The sequence below is a fragment of the Pseudorasbora parva genome, chromosome 17 (assembly GCF_024679245.1).
Source record: "Pseudorasbora parva isolate DD20220531a chromosome 17, ASM2467924v1, whole genome shotgun sequence".
Taxonomy (NCBI): Eukaryota; Metazoa; Chordata; class Actinopteri; order Cypriniformes; family Gobionidae; genus Pseudorasbora; species Pseudorasbora parva.
The window spans coordinates 41,357,862-41,384,026 of NC_090188.1; the positions used below are offsets into that span (position 1 = coordinate 41,357,862).

General features: G+C 43.3%; 1 long non-coding RNA gene across 1 annotated transcript; it reads right to left on the minus strand.

Annotated features, from left to right (window-relative positions):
* Positions 1-16,459: 16,459 nt before the first annotated feature.
* On the minus strand, positions 16,460-18,451 carry LOC137045321 (uncharacterized). Its single transcript, XR_010898739.1, has 3 exons — positions 18,324-18,451; positions 17,906-18,023; positions 16,460-17,192 (listed from the first exon to the last, which is right to left on the minus strand). It is a non-coding gene; the product is annotated as an uncharacterized lncRNA (long non-coding RNA).
* Positions 18,452-26,165: the final 7,714 nt, after the last annotated feature.

The window sequence follows — 26,165 nt, forward strand, 5'->3', positions numbered from 1 at the left end:
GACATGACCAACGCATCCTGGAGTGTCTGCTGAGCCGTGTCAAATGGTGTCTCCTCTGAATTTGCCTCACTGGCACGACATGCTCAAACCCGTCTTCGGCGCAATAATTCCGATCTTTCATGTATTCATACTCTTGTGTAATTGACGCCCCATCCTAAATAAATCTGTCTCTTCCGTGATACCCTGAAAATTTTGAATAATCCGATCTAATATGATTTCCGACCTGTAAGGTTGCCAGAATAATAATCTTACACGGTGTGTTAATAGGCCAGAGGAGAACTGGCACCCCGACTGAGTCTGGTTTCTCCCAAGGTTTATTTTTCTCCATCATGCCCCGATGGAGTTTTGGTTCCTTGCCACTGTCGCCTTTGGCTTGGCTTGCTCAGTTGGGGACACTAAAAATATGATTAAAGTTATTCAACTTATTATACAAATAAAATATATGAATTAGGTCTTATTTAATTCTATAAACTATAATACTGATCTGCCAACATTGTCGCTATATGATAAATTAAAATAAGCTGATAACATCACTGTTTTCTCCAGTACGGCTGAACAGCCAAATCTAATTTTGTCGCAATATTACCCTGTTTGACACTGTGAAGCTGCTTTGACACAATCGTGATTGTAAAAGCGCTATATAAATAAAGTTGATTGATTGATTGATTGATATGTCTAAAATTGGAGTTAAAGGCAGCCCAAGTTTCTGAACAAAGAATGACAGTTCGGGGCATATACATGAAGGTTCACAAAATCACCAATTCCATCACAAGCTGGTTCTCAGCAGAATTTTAAAACCAACAGACTGGTTTCACTCCAGCCATATAGTATGTCACCTGACGCTTTGCATACTCAATGAAACTCCACAATACAGGGTTGGTTGTCATTTGAATTTTAACAATTTTAACAATTTTTATCTATTCCTAATTTCAATTCCAGTAAGGAAAAAAAAAACACCTAGATGATATTCACATGTATTCTTATTGCAAAACATTTCATTGTAGCTGAATGCCATGAACAAAAATCAGCCTGCTAAAGAACAATTACACAAGGAACTTTTGCCTATGGTTTAAAAATGGGGATGGGGTTTGTTCTGGATTTTTGTTCTGGATCTTCTATTACCCTTTAAAGGAACAATATGTGAACATTTTATCGCAGTATGCCTGATGTAATCAGTATGGATTTATTGCTGATTGCTAGCTTTGATTATCTGCTGCTTTAGTGTCTACATGTCTATGTGCGCACACGCACACACACACACACATACAACACACACACACACACACACACACACACACACACACACACACACACACACACACACACACACACTCTCTCTTTTAGAAACGCAGACCACATGCCGTCACAGATGACATTTCTCCCTGTTTTCCTTCACTGAAGGTCGTGACAGGGTCGGTCCAGCTCCAGGAAATAGGGTGTGGAGGGACCCAGCAGGGCTGCTGAACTCCTGCTGTCTGTATGGGCTGAGGGGGTCAAAGGTCACAAAGACACAACAGGAGAGCACTCAGTCCTGCCTCAAAGCTACAAAGAGCCTCACGTAGCTCAGGCAGAAAGACAGGCTCTCCATCCGTCAAACCTTCACTCACAATTTCTCATATGCCAAGTCAAGTCACCTTTATTTATATAGCGCGGGGTCTAGCTTATATAGAGGTTAGCTTCATCATGTACAGTATGTTTCTGTAAAGAAGCTCTACAGAAGACAGTAGTGTCTAAATAACTGGGGACAATTAATTAATTATCAGCTCAATTCAGTGTTGATTCAATAGAGTTTAATAAAAGTGCAGATTCACAAGAAGCTCTGCAGATTTGCATAGTGTCAGTGCAGTTACATCAATAATGTTGCTGAATATTAAGTGTCTTCCAAACAGGAACTAAGTAAGCCAAATGTGACCATACAAGGAATCCAAATGAAAACCCAAAGAAAAAACCTTTGTAGAAACTATAGGCTCAATCTGGGAGCCAGTTCTCCTCTGGCCAAAGGAATGAACATGGAATGTTTTTTTTAATTAATTTTACATAGAATAATTTTTGACCCAGTAGTAGATGACGTATACATCCAAAGAGAGGCATGTTATCACGCTAACTCACTCTCTTCACCTCTTTGGATTAACCTATTCTTTTTTCTTTTTTTTATGTGACCACTAACTCACTCTAGCTGCTTCCAGTAATGTTCAAAGTAAGAGTAAGGTTTTCATCATCTCTTTTGTTATTAGTTTCTAAATTCAGAGGTGGCAAAGTGTTCTAGAGCCTCTGACCCAGCTAACCATGTTTGGTCTCCTCCGCCAGCACAGAGGGAGCTCGAAAAGAAACATTCCCTCTCTAATCCCCAAACACTTCCCTAAACGTTTCAACAGTGTAGTGTCCAGGTTCTGAGCATTGCTCCACAGAGGTCCTGCTCTTTAATGCAATTGGCTGGCGGGAGGTTTAACGTATGGCCTCTGCTAAAGCTATCAGTGTGTGTACTGGTGCGGTCTGGACCCACTAAGCAGATGAGTGTAAATATGAAAGAAAGAGAGGAAACCAAACCCTAGCTTAAAAACTCGTACAATCCTGGCTCCAGCCTGTAGGGTGACTAGATGTCCTGGCTTACCCCAACTGAATGTGACTGAAATCTGTAAATAGGTCATTCAATTTATGTTAGTTTTAGGCCTGTCAAAAATACAAGTTTTTCCGGCTTTCCGTGTTTTCACTGCTATGACACATTTTCCCAAAAGAGTACAGAATCTCCTGCTCAAAACACATGTGAAGAAGACGCAGAAACAAGTGATAGCATATGAAATCATATGCATATATAATATATTGTGACCATCAACATTAAACATCATATAAATCAAAACGGCCTAATGTTAGTGAATGAAATGTCGACCCAGAACGAGCTACAGGACTGTGAAACTTTAGGGGTATTGATGGACTCCATCGTCCTGAATCCCATCTAGATGTAGTCTTTGACAAAAACACGATTTTCTCAGCTTTTTGTTCAAAATTATACTTTTTTATTAAACTTACCAATATTCAAGTGGTGATTTTTAAAAAAATGAATGGATTTTGTTTAAAAGCAGAGGGTCTGTTCTTTCTTTTAATGTATTGAATGTTCAGATATTAATACAACACTAAAACTTTTTTGAAAATGATCATAATAGCCAGCGGGGAAAGAGTTAAATTAATATTAATATTAATAATTATAATAAATATAATAATTAATGTTAATAACGCATTAATAGAGCGAGTTGATTTTGGCAGACAATGCCACAAGTGCAAATTTCCATAAATGGTTATTAAAGCAATTGCAAGCCTCAGTACTAGAAGGAAGCGGTAAGGTTACCTTCAGGGCACGAGAAAATAAGTGCAAAAGGGTCAAAACAAATTAGTTAAAATAATTTCATCTTTGAAACGTATTTGCATAGTGAATGGTTTAAGGAATTAGGCTTGTTGAATGTAGAAATGTTTTCTATTTTTTATTTTTTATTATTGGGTATGACATAAAATTGTTAATAATGTGGTTCGAAGCTATGTAGAAAAATACTTCAATATGGTGAGACAACAGCATAGAGCTGGGGCTGCAATATAAATAAGTCAATGGCTTAATTGTGTATTTACTCTTCAGTTTTTTAAAGTGAATGGGATACTTATTTTGTACAGTTTTGTAAATGTGTTCAACAGCCTATAATCAAAACCACAAAAGGTAACAACCGTGGAAGCTTTGGGGATGTTGATGGACTCAATCTACTCAGTCTATGTTTTGATCATCCTCTGAATTAGATCTGGACAAAGTCTTTAAAGAAAATGCGATTTTCTAAGCTTTTTGATTAAAGATGCAACTTTTTTTTTAAAATGTTAGCAGGGAAAGAGTTAAATGTATAAAATAGATGCAATATATAGCAATAAATATTTCCGCGTCTGCTGTCTATGATGTCAAAGGTCATTAGCGAAGGGTTTAGGACTATGCGCATTCTTGTCATGATGTCATTTTTCCCGCAGCTCCAAAGTGATTCGTCAAGGCTCAAAAACTTCCATGCCCTAGAGCACCCATATAGCCCCAAAGCTAACAGCCATGGACTGCGAGCTTAGATTTTGATTATAATAGCGTCCTGAAGAACAGTGTCACACAAATGCACCCGTCCTCTGCACCTGATCATGATGCTGCAGAGTCTAGTGTGAATGCACTTAGCATGTGGCCCTGCTGCCCCTGTTTTCCACTTCAAAGCTCAAAGGCATGTGAATGCTCAGAGACAGAGCACTTTTCTCCTGCTTAACTTCTGTGGGGAAACTTAATCTCTCATGAGGGGGGTCTGTCCTCACCCTCTTCTACCTCCCTGAGAGGCTGAATGCTAAACAGCAGTGCAAACTTCCCTCAACCCAACCCCGCAGGTGCACTGCCCACCATGATGCCACCTGTTATTATAAAAGCTAGTTCTCTTCTGTAAAACAGATATTTTGTCCTAACCAGTCATGACCATGGCAAGTGATGAGCAACAAGACATATAGTCAATATATTGCTTTTGATTTCTGACATGTTCCACACAGTAGCCCCACTGGAAGTCTGTTTGGTCCAAAATCACATTTAGAGCTTATCAAGCCTTCTGGAGCAGCCATAGAAGCCATCACAACACTATGGTCTTTATGTGAGTGGTTTTTTTTTTTTTTTTTTGCTAGTTTCAGCCTGATAAATTTCACGTCCAGCGCCACATTGTTTAAATAGCGAATGCACTCGTGCAATCTGTTCACCTATGGGCTTGCTGGTCTGAAAACCATGTGTGTTCAGGTCCATTTTTGGCACGTTACTATTGAGGAACTGAAAACAACTGCACAATTGACCAACAAAACCTGCTGTAAAGACAATAGTGCAGTGTTTCTTGTGTTATTTAAAAGTTACTCTGCATATAGGCGGATGCAAAACACACATACACTCTGATTATTACTAGGGATGGGCCTGAATAGTCGAAGATTTGATTGCTTCGATATACGGAGCCGTATTCAACCAGCAATTTCAGTTTAATCTTCGTGGGTGTTATGACGCCTTTAAAAAAAAATTTAATGAGTGTACATACACCAGCGGTGGCATTGGGAGCCTGTCCGTGATGATTAAGGAAGTTCTTTAAAATCCTGTCGCACCACAGAGTGCCATTTAGAGGTTTTATATAAAATGTATATTATATTTCCCTCAAATCGTCAATGTACTGATTTCACCCTGTGGTACACGATACACCCATCGTGCAGCTCTTCTGTCAGAAGTCAATTCAAAACTGAGCTTGTGTGTATATAATGTGTGTGTCCGGTGTGAGATCCTGAGGCGGCGCTGAGCTTCAGTCCGGTGTGAGACGCCCTTTAGGCACAATCGGCTTAAGAACGTGCAGTAAACGCACTCAAAGTGTCCTTTTCCTCTCTAGACAGTTTTTTTTTTTTTTTTAGGTTTATTTATCCAAATGTTCTTTTATATATTTGTGTGATGTTCTGTATTTCGATCACGGCTTTAAAATGTTATGAGAAAACGTTTTACGAATGTTTATCCACCACATTACCTTGTATTTAAACCTAAATAAGAAAGCCATTGTCAGTTTGTCTGTCCGTTGGCAGGCAGTTTTGGTCGCTTTATTAAAAGTTGTTGCTGTGTGCAGTGTGTAAAGGTAAATAAAATAGTTTTACCCTCCTGCTGACGAGTGTCGTGCCCCTCCCAAACCATTCACACACACATTCGACCATAGAGATGATCAGTCGACCATAGAGATTTCAACAATTCTGATTCGAATGTGTAAATCCTTAGTCGGGGACAGCCCTAGTTATCACACACACAAGGACCAGCACATAAACATGCCAAATATTAAAATTCCTCTCTGGAGAAGAATTCAGTTTTTTTTTGCTTGAATGTAAATAGTGAATCCACCATGGTGTGTGCTTTTAAAGGGAAAGGGAGATGAGACTTTGATTGGTTTATTGCTTGTTACGCCCAAAACACACCCATGACTCATTAAGAGACTAGAGACAACCCTTTTAGACCAAGAGCCGGGCGCGCCAATGTTTTTTTTTTTTGCACTCAGATCATTAAAATAGGCCCTTCAGCAGATATGGAAAACAGAAAAAAATTCCAAAAGACTGGACAAGGTGTTTATTCCCATAAAGACAAGAAAGGAGACACTAACGACTGTATAAATTATCGTACAGTCGTGCTAGTAAGATTCTATTGAAGGTCCTTCAGTGATCCTACAACCATACGTCGAGAGATAACTGCCGGAAGAGCAAGCCAGTTTCAGAAAAGGTAGAAGAACCCAAGACATTATAACAGATGATTGATGGACATTAGAAAAGGCAGATTATTACCAGAAAAACCTCAACCTATGCTTTATTGATTACAGCGAGACTTTTGACCATGTGGATCACCAGAAAATCTGTGTGAATTTAAAAAAACATGGGCTTTCCAAACCATCTGATCATTCTAATGAGAAATCTTTATATTAAGCAGGAAGCAACAGTTCCAACAGAATATGGAGAAAAGTTATGTGGCATTAGACAAGGATGCATCCTATCACCATATATCTTTAATTTTTATACCGAAGCAATTTTCAGAGATGCTGGTTTAGCCTAAAGTGACAGAAGGAATCAAAGTGGGAGTTAGGAATGTAAACACTTTGAGATATGCTGAAGACAACACCTTGCTGGAGAACATCTCAGAAGATATGAAAACCCTATTAAGGAAGCTCAGACGGGAAAGTTAGAATAAAGGACTTAATGCTTAATGTGAAGAAGAAACTATATACTAATGATGGACAAATACAATCACGATACATTTGAACTTGATTCACTTGATGGTGATTAAATAGAAGTGGTCAAAGACTTGAGGATCACTGGTCATTTGGTATGCAACACCAATGGAGGAAATTAAAAGAAGAATCACTATGGAAAAGTCTACAATAAAGTCACTAGACACGATGTCTGACATCTCCCTAAAAACAAAAATATAACTCACAAACGGCCTCAGGGCTCCAGACTGTGACTAAAACGGTCGCAATTGCGACCACAAAAATAATAATTTGCGAGTGATATTTTTGCTGAGATCACCACTGGCGACCATATACATTGACATGTTCATTTTTACAGCAACATTTTACAGATTAACGTTTAAGCATTTTACAAGATGTAGTGGTTATATGCCTTTTCAAAATAACTTACTGTGGTGTGGCATTATGGGATTGTGTGGGCTTAAAAAATCCAAAATCTTTCTGTCCCTCTATGCAACAAGGCCCAGAAAGTTAGTAAAGACATCATTAAAGATATCCATGTAACTACAGTGTTTTTACCAGCATCTTCTGTCACCTTTAATATGTCACTTTTAACTTGTTTGTTAATCAATTTAACCCTTAAATACCGATACAGGCATGGCTAAAATCACTATTGTTCCAAAATGTTTAAAAACCTTTAAACCGCTAATCCGATCTGTATGATGTACAGTGTGCACAGTAAATATGAGAATCTCAGCTTTTCAGAAGCATCACATTTCCCGCAATTGAACGGGAATGAGTCATCAAAACCTGCAGCATTGATTGGTCAAGGAAATGCACGTGGGTTGTTCACCTGAGCCAATCAGTAATGACTGTTGATCATTAGCCCCAGTTAATATGGCCTGACAGATCGCTTAATCAGCATTTCCACCTTGGAAAGAGCTCGTATAAAACAGCTTAAGAACAATCATGTCAAGTAATTAGGGGTGTTCCATATCATATCGTCCATAATAATACTGGTATAAATCTTTACATGATAAAAAAGTGTCATGTCGCGATGTCAATGATATAGCGACGCGATGACGTATGGCACATTTACTTTCCCTAGCGAGCACAACAACACCTGTCTGAGAGAGAAGAGCACGACGATCAGCATGTCAGCCTCCGATGATGATGATTTAGTACCTAAAAGGGAGCTACTTGGTTGCAAGAGGTCATCTCTCTTGACAACTGACATAACATTGACAGCTTAAAGCTGTTATTGATGTTTGCCGCGCAATATTTGAACGGAAGGGTAACATTGACAGTTATTTTCGTCAGTTACGGCTAGTTAGATCTAGCATTATGCACGCTTCGAATGAGACACAGAGATAAAGTAAGTAGTGTATAAAGTAATACGTTTATTTGAATGAATGGATTATAGCATTTATTTTAATTAGAGAGAGAGAGAGAGAGAGAGAGAGAGAGAGAGAGATTCGTACATGCGTGACTGCGTCTGTTCAGCGTCTCTCTTAACAATGCAGATGTGTGTTTATTACTTTAAAATAGCGAGTGACCCCATCATTGCTGAGAAATATAATGTAGTGATCCAGCAGCGTAGCTATTTTGTTGCGGGGTGGCGTTGAAAACTAGTTTCCGTGCTCCTGAATCTGCAGCGCAATCTCATGTATGAAAATGTACAAATGCAGAATGTTTCTTGTGATGGTTAGGTTTAGGGGCTGTGTGTGTGTGTGTGTGTGTGTGTGTGTGTGTGTGTGTGTGTGTGTGTGTGTGTGATGGGTAGGTTTAAGGGCTGTGTGTGTGTGTGTGCTGGGTAGGTTTAGGGGCTGTGTGTGTGCGTGTGTGTGATGGGTAGGTTTAGGGGCTGTGTGTGTGTGTGTGTGTGTGTGTGTGTGTGTGTGTGTGTGTGTGTGTGTGTGTGTGTGTGTGTGTGTGTGTGTGTGTGTGTGTGTGTGTGTGTGTGATGGGTAGGTTTAGGGGCTGAGTGTGTGTGTGTGTGATGGGTAGGTTTAGGGGCTGTGTGTGTGTGATGGGTAGGTTTAGGGGCTGTGTGTGTGCGTGTGTGTGATGGGTAGGTTTAGGGGCTGTGTGTGTGTGTGTGTGTGTGATGGGTAGGTTTAGGAGCTGTGTGTGTGTGTGTGTGTGATGGGTAGGTTTAGGGGCTGTGTGTGTGTGTGTGTGATGGGTAGGTTTAGGGGTAGGGGCAGAGTAACATTAGGGGGATAGAATGAAATGCCGTTGATAAACACGCTAAAAAGCGATTATGCGTCTTGATAGCACGGCAAAATGGCACACGAATTGCCGTGTCATACATACACCATATCATGAGATCAGTCTGGGAATGGAGAAAAAATATTACCACTTAGCGCCTCCGGTGGACGTTTCACCCAAAAAGTGCAGGTAAACGTAAATTTCAGGTTTTGCAAAAATGTAGGCAGAGTCACGTATTTCCAATGAGCCTGGGTTGGTTGGAACAAATCAAGTCAGCTATGTCCTTACAATAAAGGAAGATCAAATTAAGCCTTGCCTATTTCGGTCATACGATTAGGAGGGAACAATCACTAGAGAAGGACAATATGATGGGAAATGGATGAAGATGAAGGGGAAGACCTGCAATTTGATGGATTTACACAAATAGCAGAGAAGACACTGGCTGAACTTGTTCAAATTGCATGCGATCAGTATCTTTATAGGTTGTTTTTCCATCAAGTCGCCTTGGATCGAGATCAAAGTGAAGGCTTGTAATTATAACTGTAAAAACCTAATGAAATTGCAAATTTAAACTCAATTGAAAGCTGATCCTTTTAAAGCTACACTGTGTAACTTTTTTAGTTTATTCTTAGCTAAAAACACTTAGTTCTTTCAAAAATATATGTGCTCATTACTGTATATTTACTTCTTTCAAGTAATAAAGTATTCTCGTAAGTTTATAATATGCCGTGGAAAATACATACGGGTGAGGGGTTCGAATGCCGGTCGCCATGTTGCTCCTCCATCTTGAAAGTACATTAGCCAAAGAGGGACATACCCGTAAATTCAAGCTTCGCCTTTTGCGTTTTAACACTCGATGGCACCGTGTTGAATGTGAAGAGGGGGATTGCCATGTTAATCTTGGACTAAATCGGCCACCGTAGGAGTTAAAACGAAATCAGAGGAGAGGAACAGAAACGTCTCGGTTACGTATTTAACCCTCGTTCCCTGAGGAGGGAACGGAGACGTAACGTCAGTGACTGACGAATGGGGGTTTCGCTTAGAAGCCTGTCATCTCCGAGACTAGAAAGAACCCAATGGCAGTGCCAATGCCATGGGCATGCGAGATTTGCATGCGTAACTCTGCCTACCCACGTGGGTATATAAGGAAGTAGCTGGCATCATCGCATTATGTTTTACCTGCTGAGGAGCCAAGTTGAACTCCGTTCCAGCGGTACAGCGGATGTGGCAACGGGACGTTACGTCTCCGTTCCCTCCTCAGGGAACGAGGGTTACATACGTAACCGAGACATTCCCTTTCGTTCAGTCACTCCGACGTAACGTCAGTGACTGACGAATGGGGGTCCCAATGCAATAACGCCACTCGGCTGTCTTCCAGTGCCCTGCGCAAGCGTGAGAACCCTGATGCAAGTTAGGACGGTCAAAGGCCTCTACTTAACGCAGGAATACCAAGGTACACTGGGAGGCATATTCCAGGAGGAGATATGCGCCAAGATGCCTACCCGTAGGGAGGACTTAGGAATACACGTATGACCCCGGGGGGCTGCATACGGAAGATCCCTGGGGTACCAGCCGCAGGTGGATTTTTAACCCCAGGGGGTGGCAAGTTGCCAAGGGAATACACCCGCTCAGGGAGGCTTACGGTGGAAATACACATGTGGGGGTCGCCGGAGGGGAACCATGCACATGGGGCACCTGGCCGGACACGAGTGTCTGGGCTAAGGGCAGACTTACTGGCGTCGGCGTCGTCAGTGCTGGAGGAGCTCAGGGCTCTCAGGGAACTCACCTGAGAAGAATATCGCACGTATCCAGTCCGTGGAGTGGAATGGCGAGCAAGCGAAGACACCTGAGCCAATCCATTACCGGCCACTTGTAGAGGCGAGTACATGGTCGGATACAGGCTCCACTCGGAGGTTATAAAACCTGGCGAATGTGTTTGGTGTCGCCCAGCCTGCAGCTCTGCAGATGTCTGTCAGCAGAGCGCCATGTGCTAACGCCCAAGAGGAGGCCACACTCCAGGTGGAATGGGCCCTGACCCCAAGGGGACATGGGCGTCCCTGCTGCTGGTAAGCCAAAACAATGGTGTCCACTATCCAGTGAGACAGCCTTTGCTTTGAGAGAGCCTTCCCTTTCAGCTTCCCACCATAACAGACAAAGAGCTGGTCTGAGGTCCTGAAACACTGCGTCCTGTCTACGTAAGCGCGAAGGGCGCGTACTGGACAGAGCAGTGCCAAGGCTGGGTCTGCCTCCTCCAAAGGCAGCGCTTGCAGGTTCACCACCTGGTCTCTGAACGGAGTGGTGGGAACCTTGGGCACATATCCAGGCCGGGGTCTCAGGATCACGTGAGAGTCAGCCGGCCCGAATTCCAGGCACGCTTCGTCAACCGAAAATGCCTGCAGGTCCCCTATTCTCTTGATGGAGGCCAGTGCGGTCAGGAGCGCTGTCTTCATAGACAAGAACTTAACATCTACTGACCGCAAAGGCTCAAATGGGGCCCTCTGCAGAGCACTTAAAACTACTGAGAGGTCCCAAGAGGGTACGAGAGGAGCACAAGGAGGATGTAGTCTCCTTGCACCCCTCAGGAACCTGATGACCAGGTCGTGCTTACTTACCGTTTTCCCGTCCAAGAGGTCATGGTAGGCGGCGATAGCGGCCACATAAACCTTCAGGGTGGATGGAGACAGCCTTCGATCCAACCCTTCCTGGAGGAAAGAGAGCACAGACCCGATCGGGCATTTCCAGGGGTCTTCTTGGCGAGAAGAGCACCAATTGACGAAGAGGTTCCACTTCAACGCATAGGCCTGTCTCGTGGACTCGGCCCGAGCGGAAGTGATGGTAGCCACCACCGGAGGTGGTAGGGTACTCAAACCTGCCGCGTCCCGTCCAGGAGCCACACGTGGAGGTTCCAAAGATCGGGACGCGGGTGCCACAGGGTGCCCCGTCTCTGAGAGAGTAGGTCTTGTCTCAGAGGAATTGACCAGGGAGGGGCTGTCGCAAGGAGCACTAGTTCTGGGAACCAGGTCCGGCCGTGCCAGTACGGGGCGACCAAGATGACCTGCTCCTTGTCCTCCCTGACCTTGCACAGAACACGTGCAAGAAGGCTCACTGGGGGAAACGCATACTTGCGTAGGCCCCGCGGCCAGCTGTGCGCCAGTGCATCCGTGCCGAGCGTGCCCTCGGTCAGGGAATAGAACAGGCTGCAGTGGGACGAGTCGTGGGAGGGAAACAGATCTACCTGTGCGTCCCCGAACTGATCCCAAATCAGCTGGACCGACTGGGGATGGAGTCTCCACTCCCCAGGGATTGGCTGAACCCGTGAGAGCTCGTCGGCTGCACGGTTCAGGATCCCCGGGATATGAACAGCACGAAGGGACCTCAGGCGCTTCTGACTCCATAAAACGAGATGGCGGGCGAGTTGAGACATGCGGCGGGAGCGTAGACCGCCCTGGTGATTGATGTACGCTACTACGGCCGTGTTGTCTGATCTGACTAGTACGTGTTGACCCTTCAGCAACGCTCGGAAACGGTGCAGGGCGAACCGTACTGCCAGCAACTCGAGGCAATTGATATGCAGGCGGCTCTGGCTCTCTGACCAAGAGCCGGCGGCTGCATGTCCATTGCACATGGCACCCCAACCCGTGGTGGACGCATCTGTTGACACAACAACATGCCGGGAAACTCGTTCTAAGGGCACACCTGCCCGTAGAAAACTGAGGTTCGACCACTGGGTGAGTGTCTGTCTGCAGGCCTGAGTCACTGGGACCCGGAGCGTGCCAGACTGCCATGCCCATCTCGGGACTCGATCGCGAAGCCAGTGCTGAAGCGGTCTCATATGAAGCAATCCAAGCGGCGTCACCGCGGCTGCAGATGCCATATGCCCCAGGAGCCTCTGAAACAGTTTCAGTGGAACCGCACTCTTGCTCTCTATCTGCCTGAGGCAAGTCAGCAGTGACTGCGCACGCAAGCCGGTAAGCCGCGCGCACATGGCGACCGAGTCGATCTCCATACCGAGAAAAGAGATCCTCTGCACGGGGCAGAGTTTGCTCTTCTCCCAGTTGACCCGAAGGCCCAAACGAGCTAAGTGGTGGAGAACCAGGTCTCTGTGTTCGCACACCCGGTCCCGAGAGTGGCCCAGTATGAGCCAGTCGTCGAGATAGTTCAGGATGCGAACCCCTTGTTGCCTGAGTGGCGCAAGGGCTGCCTCGACAGTCTTCGTGAAGACGCGAGGGGACAGAGCTAGCCCGAATGGTAGTACAGCATACTGATATGCCCGCCCTTCGAACGCAAACCGTAGGAACGGTCTGTGTCGCGGAAGGATGGACACATGGAAGTACGCGTCCTTCAGGTCGATCGCTGCAAACCAATCGCATGGACGAACGCATTCGAAAAGGCGTTTCGCAGTCAACATCCTGAACGGAAGCCTGTACAGGGATCGGTTCAGGACGCGAAGGTCCAGGATCGGTCGTAACCCACCGGATTTTTTCGGTACAATGAAGTAAGGGCTGTAGAAGCCGGACTTCATCTCGGCTGGAGGGACGAGCTCGACCGCACCCTTCGCCAGTAGGGTCGCAATCTCCACACGCATGACTGGGGCATTGGACCCCACCATGGTGTACCGGACACCCCGGAAGCGGGGAGGAGCTCGCGCGAACTGAATTGCGTAGCCGAGCCGGATGGTCCGTGCGACCCAGCGGGACAGTCCCGACAGCTGTAGCCACGCTCCCAGGGAGTGTACCAACGGGGTCATGCGGAGCACCGGCGTACCCTCGGTGGGGCAGCGAGGCAGCGTTACCGGCCCGGACTCGGGTGGCGTAGCGGCCCGGTGTCGAGGTGGCGGTAACAGCTGCGCCCTGACAGAGGAGACCAGGGAAGGACTCGCGTTCCACTGGGGTCTGCTCTGAGAGGGGGCTGGCGACAGAGAGGGACGAGAGCGGCGTGGCCCGGGGGCGGCGCACACTGCCGTCACCGGTCTCTGGGTGCTCAGAGATGGGTTTGTCAGTTCTTTCTTTAACCGCATTAGGGTGCTGCCACCCCGGGGGGCGGCAGCGGAACGAAAGATTCTCCCCCGGCCCTCCACCGGGGGAAGGAGCGGCCCTGCTGCCGTCTCCTGGATAGAACTGCCCATCTCTGAGCTGTCCGCGTCAGGAGCGCCGCTTGGCCTGGCGTTTAGTGGGGTGCGGGGCTGGCGCGGACTGGGGCGGCTTCTTGCGGCGCGCCCCGCAAGGCGGCCCGGGTGAAGGCTGCTGCTGTGGCCGCGCGGGAGCGGGGGGGACCGCAGGAGGCCGCCCTCGGCGGCGAGGCAGCTGAGGCGACTGTGCCGGCGGCACTTGGGATGCAGCAGCGGGCCGCCGGGGCAGTATGTGCTTGATAGCCTCGGTCTGCTTCTGGGCGGCCGAGAACTGTTGGGCGAAGCTCTCGACCGCACCGCCGAATAGCCCAGCCTGGGATATGGGGGCGTCGAGGAAACGAGTCCGCTCGGCGTCCCGCATATCGGCCAGGTTGAGCCATAGATGTCTCTCCTGGACCACACATGTGGACATCACCCGGCCCAGGGAGCGTGCGGTAACCTTCGTCGCTCGGAGAGCGAGGTCGTTTGCGGCACGCAGCTCATCTCTGAGCCCTGGGTCGGCTCCACCCTCGTGCATGTCGCACAGCAACTTGGCCTGGTAGGCCTGGAGGGTTGCCATGGCATGCAAAGAAGCGGCGGCCTGCCCCGCAGCTCTGTAGGTCTTCAACACCATGGAAGATGTGAATCTACAGGCCTTGGAGGGGTGCTTAGGATCACCACGCCAGGAGGAGGCGCTCTGGGGACACAGTTGCATCGCCACAGAACGCTCCACCAGGGGAACCCCAGTGTACCCTCTAGCCGCCGCCCCATCGAGGGTGGAGAAGGCGGAAGAGGTTGCCAAACGCTCGCGAGAAGACACGGGGGCCCTCCACGAGTGCGCAACCTCCTCATGCACTTCCGGGAAGAAAGGAATTGGGGGCACGGCAGGACGGCTGTCCTGACGTGGCGCACCCAAAAACCAATCGTCAAGCCGCGAACGCTCCGGCCGGGGTGGAGGGTTCCACTCCAGACCGAGCGCCGCGGCCGCCCGGGCAAGCATGGCTGTCAGCTCCGGCTCCGACTCGGACAATGCTGGCGCGCCCGGAGGCGGCAGCACAGCCGAATCATCATCCTCGGAGGACTCTAGCCCACCTTGTGATGCGGTCACCGACATCTCGTCCTCCTCTGGAGCGCCGAACGAAACCCGCGGACCGGCCGAGACCGAGGCCGCGGGCTCCATCACAACGCTCGCGGGTACCGGTGCAACAGAGGGGGGTGTGGACCGAGGCATGAGCGTCGGAGCTGTGTTCCACACCATCACCCTCAGGTCACCCTGGCCACCAGCCGAAGAGACGCCCCGCGGACCGGATGAGACCGAGGCCGCGGACACATCAGATCGGGGGGTGACGGAGGGGACTCTCACTCCGGCGGCCGCACGGAGATCATTGAGTCTCGACCGCAACACGGAGATGGCCATGTTCCCGCAGTGGGAACATGACTCATCCACAAGCGCCGCCTGAGCATGCTGAAAGCCCAAACATGCCAGACAGTGCGAGTGCCCATCAGAAGAGTGTAGAGACCGGCCACACCCAGAAGCACACGGGCGAGACATCCTGAAAAGGACGTGCCACGTGTGAGCTCTTTTGTGAGAGGATTAACCTCGCAGTTGATGCCGAAGCGCCCAGGGGACCACACACCAACTGGAAACCAATCGTCTGACCAGCAGGCAGGAAGTATGTGACCGCTGGAACGCGCCGAACACCAACACCGACTGGAAGATCCTGATCGTCTCGAAGAACTGACTTAACTCAGAAGGCTTATAGGAGTGAAAGGTATGTAACCCTTGGCTCCGAAGCATTAAAACATAATGAGATGATGCCAGCTACTTCCTTATATACCCACGTGGGTAGGCGGAGTTACGCATGCAAATCTCGCATGCCCATGGCATTGGCACTGCCATTGGGCGCTTTCTAGTCTCGGAGATGACAGGCTTCTAAGCGAAACCCCCATTCGTCAGTCACTGACGTTACGTCGGAGTGACTGAACGAAAGGGAACTATTATTCACTGGATGGTCATATACCTTTACACCGCTACACTGTAAAAAAAAATACACCATATCTACTCAATAAAAATGAGGCAACAGATTACAAGCAATATTATTAATTAAATTTCACAAGGTTTGGCATTGAGTAAATATTAATTAAATGAGACTCTTAATAGTTACACATTTAATATTAGTAAATTTGAATAGAAAACGGTACAGAATTAATTATAACCTAAACAAAAATATTGAGTTGATTTGAAAAAGATAAACTCCCTAATGTGTAAATAGTACTAATAAAAATTAATTAGATTCTACATATCATAATTGAGTAATCATCTACATTAATCTGCACACTTATTTGAATTTAATCAATGCAATTAATTAAATCGAAATATTCCTTATAAATATGGCCCAGAAAGTACAGAATGTGAATACTCAAGAATTTTATTAACAATTCACTTTTGTGCTTTAGACACGTTGTAGCACATCATTGAACACTGCAACCAGTTATATTTCAAGCCAGAAGATGGATCTTGCATTTCAAACCAGACATTTGAAAAAGGAGAGAATGCTGACTTTAAACTATTTTGTAAAAACAAAAATAAATGACATACAGAATGGTGATGTGTCCAAAATCCAGTTTCCATGCTTTATGACCTCACTTAGCCACTACATTGAATCAATAATGATCTTAAAGACTTTGAACTTACAAAAATTAAAATGTCATGACATATGTGGGACAGATCAGTGCAAACTTACAAACATAGCACTTTCAGCTATTTTCACGCTCTGTAGAAGATAAACATTGTGTAGCACAAAAGTCTGCACGGCAATACAGTCTCATTTCAAGCCTGAAGGTTGCTCTTGAGAGACTGGACTTTGCTTAAAAGCTTTAAATCATCCAGTTCGAAGAAAAGTTTTTGGAAGACCTCAAAAGGTGTACTTAAGCTGTGTGGGATATTTAAGATGCATCGCGTAGGTCAAGCCAAGGAGGACAGAGCAAGCCCTTGCAATATCTCCAAGTCCTGTGATGACTTCCACGCCCTCTATGACGATCCCAATGTTCTTTGGGGTGTTGCTTGTAATAGCTCCAGGCTTTGGGGTCACAGTAATGGCCATTATGGCCTGTTCAAGTTCCTCCAAGTTCTCAGCATCCTACAACAAGAAATTGTCATTGTCTTAGTATAAAACTGTCAGAAATATATTGCAAGGATATCACATTACTAGAAAATACATTCATTATTGTTTTCATAGCTTATAAATCGATTGTATTAGATTTTATTTTCTCGCAGGCCTTGGTGTCAAATTGGTCTGTTGTTTTGTTTTCTCCATTTTGATGTTTTTGTACAGGGTCCATTCAGGTTACAATAAGTCAAATGTAAGACCTTTAAGACATTTTAAGACCATAAAGATGTAAATTTAAGACCTACACGATGCATTACCAAAAAAATATTCAGATAAAAAGAAATTCTGAAGAAAACCATCATTAATTTAATTTACAGATAAAGGTCACATATCTAGATCAAGCACCTACTTGAGAAATTAAGGGCAGAGGCTGTTGTCATGATGCTATGTAAAGCCCTTTGAAACTAAATGTTTCCAAAATGTGCTATACAAATAAAATTGCCTTGCCTCGGATCAATTTATAAAACAAAAAGCAGCATCTTAAAGGCATGAGCTGTGTTCGCTGCTAGCCGCTAAGGACGGACATTACCACAATAGAATTAACAGATGGATGGTAAAAAATAAAATTGCTACTCTAAAACGTAACACTGTTAATAGACTGACTTCACGTGGATTTAGCTAAGTTAACTTCACATTTGCAAGTTGCAACAAAACGGTGAAAAAACAGAGAGAAGTTACGTTACCTGCCCGGGAAGACGAGCTCCACACACGAGAAGTAAAGCCAACAGAACTGCGTCAAGTGCCGTCTGAAATATACGATGCTCTTCCAGCGATAACCCCAAATATTGCTCTTTATGGAACCTTAAAATTAAACCCAATGTACTTATTTACGCAATTTCATTAAAACATACTTAACACGCAAAAGAGGAACCATGACAGTGAAAATGCTAACACACATCCTTCAAAATAAAAGTTCGACTTCGATACATAAAAATTCTTACAAAATGTATAATGCTGTGTTAATATTATAGCGTAACAACATTCTGCCTTCCGACAGAAGTCAACTTTGTGTTGCTGCTGAGTCTCTTTTTCTGTGGTAACTCATTTTAAATTGTAATATACCACTACTCGTTCCAGTGATAACAAAAGAAGTTTTCTTACCTAAGTCAACCAGTTAAATTTTGCAAGATGAGCAATGTAGAAGAAAACGAACATTCACTGTCTGTAGCCTTACTCTCTATTGTCTTGTAGGCCAGCTGACTTTTTTTTTTTTTTTTTTTAAAAAGGCGCACTTTGACAGGAAGTGCTTTTCAATTTAAATTTGCCTGATTACATTAATTTGAATTAACTCAATATTCTCTCCATTTGGGATTAGGTAAATATAATGCTTAAGTTTTATTTAACTACAATGGGTAGATTTTATTCCAACCATTTTTATTTTAAATTTAATTAAATATTTGCCTCAAAATCATAAACACAATTATATTGAATACATTTTAACCAAAAACATTAATTTAAATCTACATGGCCACAGAATCATTTCTTACAGTGTAGATGGGGGAAAATATCACACAGTGGAGCTTTAAAACAGTCGGCTCATTTTAATTTAAATAAATAGCCAATAGGAATTGTTTTATTTTATTTTATTTTTTTTACATCACATTGCCCCGTTAAAGAAGCCAATTGGACCAAAATTGAGTATTTCTGAATCTTTCTCTCTTCTGATCACCTTCTCTCAATACATTTTTCCCCTTTTTTTGGAAAGTCATAACAGCTTTATCGTGGATTTTTACTTTTTTTCTATTATATATTTGCTATTTATATACTTGCATATACATAGCTTCAAAGCTATGGATTAAATGCCACAAAACTATTGTTCTGAATGGCTTTTATTGTGATATTGCTTGTTACTGCAAACTCTTCATATCATGTGTGGTAGATGTAAATGGGCATGGTGTAAAACTCAGTTCTCACTATAAATTTAATCCTTCCCTCAGCAGTTTTTTTTCCCCCAAACGTTTATTAAATTTCCTCTTAATTAAGCTGTCATGACAGAGATTACGGTGAGGATTTCCATTTCAGAACTGCAATTCCACAGCAGCGTGGCAGCAAAGCAACCGCTGTGAGCTTCACCTACAAATCCATCATCTCTCTGCTATAGTCATCAGCCATTTTTCACATTTTTCCTTGAAACAAAATGGATGCTTCACTGGTGCCGTTTGGGATCAACAGCTCTGAAGAGAAATGATCCCTCAGCTGTGAAGCCCGAGACTGGGGAATTTTTCATCACGAGTCCATGGTCTGTTTTTCCCTCATTCACATTCAATTTGGGGCTCATTGGATCCAGCTGAGTCCAACCATGAGGCTTATTTAGAGGCAGCCAGAAGATGAGCTACATCAGACAACCTGGCATCAGCCTTTCTACATGCATTACTCAAGAAAAATGCTAACGTATGACAAAAATAAAATAAAAAATCGCTTAAAACGGGCATTTATGCCGTTGACTCGCTTTGTTGACACACATTCTTCCATCTAAAGTCTTCCTGCCTTAAATCCCTCTGTTATTAAAACATTATTAGATTAGAAAGTGTCTGGCATTGTGCTGACACCCTGCCTGCTATCTCCACATCACAAGCTGGACAAACAATGAAAGCTTGATATTCTGTGTGTATAGTGAGGTTTGGAGCAATTCGCCCTGAGAAAATCCACTGATAACATCTTAGTGACGGAGGGTTCATGTTAAAATATGGCTCACTGCAACTATGACCTAGACTGTGAAAAAACAGTCTGGATATACAGTAGCATAGACTGGGGTAAGATGTGTCACTTTTGAAGCTGTCCTTAAAGGACAACTCCGGTGAGAAATGAACCTAGGGGTAATTAACAGATGGTTACCGAGTAGATCGTTCTCTGGGATGCGTTTTCATGGAACTCGAATGCAAAGAGTTTTATCTTTAAAAACAGATTAGCTTATAACACTAGTCTATGGGGCACAGAGTAGTGAAATTAAATCGCTAGTTAATACCACTAACAAGGCTAAAAATAGCCTCACACTAACACAGTAGCATAATGAGGGTCCCTACATGCAAACCGAAGCATTGAGAACTTTGTAAGAGTACAAACAGTTTAATAAGAAGACAGTTTATAGACATAGTGCAGTACGCTTTCACGGACAGGCGCCATCTTGGAAAACAGTCTCGACTCATCGAGCGACGAGAGCTCTGCTAAGTGATGAACTGTGACTTGGAATCTCATATGGTCCGTTGTTTCCGGAAGAAAACACTGAACACAACAGAGAAAATAAATAAATAAATAAATAAATGTCCATGTTATTACATTTCACAAACTTAATTCCTATCGACCAGCTCACTTAGAACAGCGCTCGTAGATCGATTCATCGAGACTGTTTTTCGAGATGGTGCCTGTCCGTGAACGCGTAAGGCACTATGTTTACAACGTATCTTCTTATTAAACTGTTTGTACTCTTACAAAGTTCTCAATGCTTCGGTTTGCATGTAGTGACCCTCATCATGCTACCGTGTTAGTGTGAGGATATTTTGAGCCTTGTTAGTGGTATTAACCAGCGATTTCATTTTACTACCCTGTGCCCCATAGACTAGTGTTATAAGCTAATCTGTTTTTAGAGATAAAACTCTTTTCATTCGATTTTCAAGAAAACGCATCCCAGAGAACGATCTACTCTGTAACCATCTGTTAATTACCCCTAGGTTCGTTTCTCACCGGAGTTGTCCTTTAAGTCAAGGAGAAATGCAAGTGAGAAAAATTAACCCTGAATTATTTCGCAGGATTTTATTAATGGTCCAGTTCTCACTATTAACTACAACTTTTGCCTCAATAAACTCATTTAATCACAACTCAACTAATTACTGCTCATTAATAGTTAGTAAGGTAGTTGTTAAGTTTAGGTATTGGGTAGGATTAAGGGATGTAGAATAAGGCCATGCAGATTAAAGCACACTAATAATCAGCCATATCATATAATATGCATGCTAATAAGATACTAGTTAAAGGATGTTCTCTTCAAAATGAAAATTTCCTAATGTTTTACTCAACCCTAATTTATCCAATGAGTTCTTTCTTTCTGGAGGCTCTGCACAATCCCAGCTGAGGAATAGGGTCTTATCTAGTGAACCCATCGGCCAGACTGATCTCATGAAATGGTGTATATATGACACGCCAATTCGTCTCCCATTTTGGCGTGCTATCAAGACGCATAATCGCTTTTTAGTGTGTTTGTCAACACCGTTACATTCTATCCCCTACACTGCCCCTACTCCTAAACCTACCCATCACAAGAAACATTCTGCATTTTTACATTTACATTTTAGTATGTTTAGAAATCAATTTACATTGTGGACACACACACACAAACACACACATACACACACACACACACACACACACACACACACACACACACACACACACACACACACACATTATGGTTCGTTTCGGAGTAGATATTCACGCGGAATCACACGGCGTAGACATACACGCGGATAGCTCAAAATGCGAATAAGACGCCATATGGCTTTCGAAAGTGCCGTGTATGTTTACGCAAAGTCATCATGTCATGTTGCATCGCCATTGAAAATTTTAAATTAATAAAATGTATGTACTTTTTACCCAAAATTGCTCATATTGTGCTGCTCTGTGACTCCACTGATTACATAATCGCATCGGTAAAGATCACGCTAGACGTATAGGCAGAAGTATCGCCCCAAGCAAACGTTGAAGACTGCAAATGCCTTTTACCAAGAAAATCCCCCCTTGAAAACCATCCGACATTGTTGTTTTATCTTTTTTTGCTAAAGGGTGCTTGTATTAGTCTTCACACAGCACTTTGTAAACACGGGAATTCTTCGACTGAGCAAAGAAAGACATGAACATCTTGGATGAGATGGGGTGAGTAAATTATCAAAAAAATAAAAAAATCATTCTGAAGTGAACTAATCCTTTAAGAGTGAGAATCTGACCAATAACTAAAGGTTGACACAACTGACAACCTTTTTACAATAGATAATTATAGGAATATCACTAATACTACACTGTAAAAGATTATTTAGAAAAAAAGTTACCTGGTTGCCTTAACATTTTGAGTTCATTGAAATTAAAATTTTGAGTTAATACAACGAACATTTTTTGAGATTCGACAACCTTTATTAAAATATTATTTAAAGATTTTGTAAGCATATTGGGTGATTGTGTTTTATTTCTGATGACGCAGTGAAGACATGCCAAATTGTGCTGTTTTCATGATTTATCACATTTTTTATGTGGTTCAGATACAATAATATTTTGAGTTTCTATTTATTAAACAAATTTCCTTCATTGTATTAACTTCATTGTATTAAGTTTTAATTTCAATGAACTTAAAATTTTAAGGCAACCAGGTAACTTTTTTCTAAATATTTTTTACAGTGTAGTATTAGTGATATTCCTATAATTATCTATTGTAAAAAGGTTGTCAGTTGTGTCAACCTTTAGTTATTGGTCAGATTCTCACTCTTAAAGGATTAGTTCACTTCAGAATGATTTTATTTTTTGATAATTTACTCACCCCATCTCATCCAAGATGCTCATGTCTTTCTTTGCTCAGTTGAAGAATTCCCGTGTTTACAAAGTGCTGTGTGAAGACTAATGCAAGCACCCTTTAGCAAAAAAAAATAAAACAACAATGTCGGACGGTTTCAAGGGGGGATTTTCAAGAGGGATTTTTCTTGGTAAAAGGCATTTTTAAAAGGCAGTGTAGATGCAGTTTTCTGTCATTCAGTGAAATGTCTTCATAATCCACTGCTGCAGCGTCTGTCTGCTTCTAACTTCACTCATTTTCAATTGCAAAATTGTCATTCCTTCTCTCTGCTGTTTTTTATTTGTTCACATTGTTCTGTCCATCTGAATCTGAATCTCAGCTCTCTCTCTCTCTCTCTCTCTCTCTCTCACACACACACACACACACACACACACACACACACACACACACACACACACACACACACACACACACACACACACACACACACACACACACACACACACACACACACACACACACACACACACACACACACACACACACACACACACACACTTCAGTTGATATCATAGACAGGGATCAGAGATCAGCCCAGTCACTATGGCAGTGCCATGTTTGACTGAAAACAGGACGCTTTTCCCACCAGTCAGTCTCATGACCCCTGAACTCTTGACCTTGGGTCACCGACACGGCCTCACCTCTACTGTCAAGCATCTGACAGCCTGATTCTATGTTATAAACAAGCAGCCAGAGCTGCACAAATGACACAACACTTCACAAATGTCACTTTCTGGGTTGTGTTCTGCTTTTAAATTTGTAGGTTCCAAATTAAGAGCAGTTTGACCTCTAAAATGGAAGCTAATAGGCTGGAAATCTAATTTGAGGTTAGGATAGTATTGTTGCAGTTAGTGGAAAAAATCTCAACTCGAGCACATCAAAGACTATAAGACGTTATCTACAAACTTAGTCCTTCAAAAATTGCTTTGCTGAAGAAAACTGATCTGAGGTCACATACGCACACATCCATTCCTTTGGGGCTCCTATAGCTAAAAATACATTATACGTCAACATTTTTTAGCCTTCTCATTTTCAATATTTGCTCTGAAATGCCTTTTTTCTTTCTCAGAGGAACCATCATGTTGACCAAACAGCCACGCAGCCAAGGTGATTTGCAATGATTAATGTAAGAAGTAAAATACAGTGGGAAAAATGTTAAAACTACAGACTTTTACAATGATTTGACTATGGGTAATGGATGTTCTTAGGCGCAATGCTTTGCTAAATGACACTAATGTTCAGTAAATAGTTACATTAATAATAATCGGAATAAACAGTTTAAGCCACTAATTAATTATTTGAGCACCATTTTGTAATAAATGTTCTCAGAAGCCACTGTGTGTTGTTACTGATTATTATCACAGAATCAGTGTGTTTATTCCTAATAGACTAGAATGGAAACATTGATTTGTTTGTCACTACTTAAACTGCAATCGCTATTCCACATCAAATGAATAAATAGTTGCCTCCTGGAAAGCACCACAGTCTTGTGATTTGTCGACCAGAGGGACCAGTGGAAATTGCGTTTGAGGGAGGAGAGTGATTTGTCCTTCTGTCATTACTTTAGATTTGACAGAAGTCTAAGCCAACAAAAAGACATGATTTCTTCTTGATAATTATTGTGATTACGCTCTTGGCTGAAGCCAGCTGTCCAGGAACATTTCCAACTGAATCTGAAGGAACAATAGGTCAGAACAAAACAGTTGCTCTGGTTTGAAAACCGTCTACTGGATGTAAATGAGTCCATTTTCTTCACATAATTTAGGGTAAGACAGATATCTTTCACTGCAATGAGAGGCTGGAAGAGCTATTTTGCTGGGAACACAGGAAGAGCAACTTAAAAAACAAGTGGAAAAAAAGACAAAATCACTCTTCCAAAAGCAGAATGTAACGAGGTGAAGCAATGAGCCGTAACACCTGCCTACAGGGACAAAATACTTTCACATACAAACTTGAATAATAAAGTAAACTTAAAGCAGTGGAGTGTCAGTTCAGTGTCAAAATACTTTCTCCAATCACAGCTTAAAGGACAACTCCGGTGAGAAATGACCCTAGGGGTAATTAACAGATGGTTACCGAGTTGATCGTTCTCTGGGATGCGTTTTCATGGAACTCGAATGTAAAGAGTTTTATCTTTAAAAACAGATTAGCTTATAACACTAGTCTATGGGGCACAGAGTAGTGAAATTAAATCGCTAGTTAATACCACTAACAAGGCTCAAAATAGCCTCACACTAACACAGTAGCATAATGAGGGTCCCTACATGCAAACCGAAGCATTGAGAACATTGTAAGTGTACAAACAGTTTAATAAGAAGATACTTTATAAAGACAGTACATTACGTGTTTACAGACAGCAGCCATCTTGGAAAACAGTCTCGACAAGTCGATCCACAAGCGCTGTGCTCATGGATCAAACACTTCTGATTTTAGCCTAAGATCAGAGGAATCTTGTAGGATTTGCTAAATTTGTCTCAGACGCCAAAATCATGGCCAAAATCGCACAGTGTGTACCCGGCTTTAGCTATAAAGGCAGGATTTAAGATCCACAAAACTTTTCTAAGGGTGTTTTCACACTTGGTTCTTTTCAGGGGTCTGATCCATCTATGAACCCTCCACACGATCTCAGACCCCTTTAAAGCGAACCGAGCCGAGCCCATCTCTGCAGGTGGTCTGGGTACGGTTCGATCTCATCTTATGGTACGAATCGCTAAAAACATCCAATCTGAACACAATTCCAATGTAGTTTGGTCATCAGATGCCTCCGTACAAATCGGCTTTTCATCACGGCTGATTCTTCTAAAAAAAGCTCTACAAATTATTTGTTCACAACATACACTTGTTTATTGCAATTTCAACCGCTTCCGAACTGAGACATGGATGTGCGCCTTGCCAGTTTCAAATGTTACGAGCACACACACCTAGTAACACATGCACAGAAGCCAACTTTCTGTAATGCTTTGCTATTGAAAGCATACAGCAGAAGGAGTGAGAATCCAAACGCAGTTTATTTACAAGTGTCATCCAAGGTCATAGTTCATACCAGGCAGTGGGTCAAGCACATATAATCAGTCCAAACACAGCACATACACTCCAACGAGGGCAGACAGGAACAGGGAATCGAAGGCACAGGCAGGAATCAAACTTAAGAAAAACAAGAACTGCTCGAAATGCCAACAGGGAATGTTAACCAAAAACCAACAGACAAACAAGACTTCATCCAGAACACAGGGCGGTAACTCTTTATAATAATGGTCTGTTATTAATAGATAACTATGCAGGAAGTAATGCAGGACTAATGCGTAGCACTACATTAACACTTCAGCTACTACTATTAACTAATATAGAAACAAGATCAACTAATCAGTGAGTAACATCGAATTCAGGAG